This window comes from Malurus melanocephalus, unplaced genomic scaffold (assembly GCF_030028575.1).
Source record: "Malurus melanocephalus ecotype Western Australia unplaced genomic scaffold, MMel_1.1 scaffold_673, whole genome shotgun sequence".
Classification (NCBI taxonomy): Eukaryota; Metazoa; Chordata; class Aves; order Passeriformes; family Maluridae; genus Malurus; species Malurus melanocephalus.
This window is the reverse complement of record NW_026623905.1, coordinates 305,197-307,420: the sequence shown is the minus strand read 5'-3', so window position 1 is coordinate 307,420 and position 2,224 is coordinate 305,197. Positions and strand designations below refer to the sequence as shown.

The 2,224-nt window shown below is 41.5% G+C and overlaps 1 protein-coding gene across 1 annotated transcript in view; it reads right to left on the bottom strand.

The window, feature by feature from the left end:
• Positions 1–2,224, bottom strand: part of LOC130584181 (connector enhancer of kinase suppressor of ras 2) — a gene marked incomplete at its 3' end in the record, with an annotated part of 168,858 nt that overhangs the window by 6,080 nt on the left and 160,554 nt on the right. The gene's annotated exons all lie outside the window — the stretch shown is intronic.

The window sequence follows — 2,224 nt, the reverse complement described above, 5'->3', positions numbered from 1 at the left end:
CAGGGTATTTTTAACCTGCACTCTTCCCCCATGGGGCTCAGTGTATTCATCAGCCAAATGCTTACACTGAATCAGGTCCTCCATCAACGAGGCTTTAAACCACCATGGCAATCTCCCGTGGTTGTCCATTCCATGGGAAACCTGGAATTACTTGCTCCAGTCAGGATTTGACAGGCTTGGTTTGCCAACCTACTGGCTTGCAATTTAACTGCTAGGGTATACAGAAAGACAACTCCAGTCAGGTTTTGGGTTTTTTTTCAGGAATGGGAACCCCCTGTTTCAGAAAATTTGCCTGATGGGTTTTGTTTGCAAASTGCATGCACAGAAACAGGATGTTTGTCTCATACCTTTGTAATGATTCCTGCATGCCTGTCTAAAAGACATTGCAGTGCAGGGCAAAAACTTATTATCAGATCATAAAAAAATACAGTTGYTTTCCTAGAAATTAACTCCTGTCATCATGGAGTCACAAAATGCTTTAGTTTGGAAGGACTTTGAAAATTTTCTAGTTAGAAATGCCCCCAGCATGGGCAGGGACAYTTTCYACCAACTGTCATTGTCCTTCCACAAACTGACCACATTTTTGATCTGTAAACCATGTTAATGGTCCATAAATTGTACATTGGGAAGAATGCTAGGAATTTACTCCCAAAATGACTGCAGAATACCTCACGACAACACAAAATTCCAGCCAGAAGAATAGGGAAGCTGAAGAGAACACTTAAAATTTGAGTTGTAATTGTTAGGAAGTGCCATMGAGTGCTTCAGCACACAGGAACAGAAATCCAACAAACTGTGTCTCACACAATGATTTCAAATCTTCACAGCTGAAAGATGACCCACTACAAAATTATCTTTTAGGTTSACATTCCTGATATGTGAGGACTCCTTTAGGGAATAAAAAGACAGCTCTGCCAGCTCAGATCAGAGGCACTGAGGCAGGAACCTCACCTAGCGCACTGCAGAGGGACCAGCAAAGGCCACAGATTGTGTCCAAAGGGTAAAGCAGCACAAGATGACAATAATCTGCCCTATTAAATGGTGTGGCAGACAGTGGGGATGGTGCTGGGCTTGTCTCTCATCTAGTCAGGATTTTCCAGTCCCAGCTCAGCTCCTGGTTTATCACCCTCACTGCACTGCCAGCAGGGAACAGCCACCTACAAACCCATCAGGTAGGGCTGCTGAGCACCAAGGATTTGCAAAATGCAGCTCTAAAGGTTCTCCTGTCCTTCATTCTGCCCTAAATGTGAGACAGCATTTCCTGGGAAGTGCTTGGGAGTGAGGTAACCAATTAAATTAACAAACACTTTAATGCCAATCAACTGATGCTTCCTACAGCGGTGACAGAGGAATGTTTTCACAAAAGCATTATTTCCTGAAAAGTACAACCTAATGAGAGCCCAGGAGACTGATTTCACCTTTAATAAATTTCTGCCAGCCACAATCTGTGCCCARGTTTGGAATATGACCTGCAGTCCTGTGGGGTGAACAAGAAGATACTGATGTGGTTCTATGTGTGAACAGCCACAGCTTTTGAGCAGTTTGCCAGTCTGGAAATTAAAGGACAGGTCTTCTTCTGCATATTTTCTGACTAAAATATGTGGCTGCTAAAGCTTTTTCAGATATGGTTAGAGAATTAATATTATTTTAACAAAGCATGGCCAGTATTATGGTTTGTTGAAGTTATATGCTGTGAACAGCCACAGCTTTTCTGAGCAGTTTGCCAGTCTGGAAACTAAAGGAAAGGTCTTCTTCTGCATATTTTCTGACTAAAATATGTGGCTGCTAAAGCTTTTTCAGATATGGTTAGAGAATTAATATTATTTTAATAAAGCATGGCCAGTATCATGGTTTGTTGAAGTTAGAATTGGATGAGAAATCCAACACACTGGACTTGTATCAAAAGGGAAATGTAAAGACCTCCTGCAGAATGGAAGAGGAGTAAYCCATGCCTGGATTACAATGCACTGGGGACAAAAGTTGCAATCATACAGCTACACAGATATTTCTTAAAATGCATATTAATAGATACAATGCCCCAGGGCATGGGAAGATTTATATCTTTCTTCTCTTCTGTGTGTGTGTCGTGGTAGCCACTGTAACATTTGGAGRGCAGGAGGCCAAGAAAATATTGCTTTTTAACAGCAAATGCAGCTTTAATTTTCTTGTGAGAATGATAAGATCTGTTTCCTAGGTATGACAATAAATACAGTGTCACTGGTAA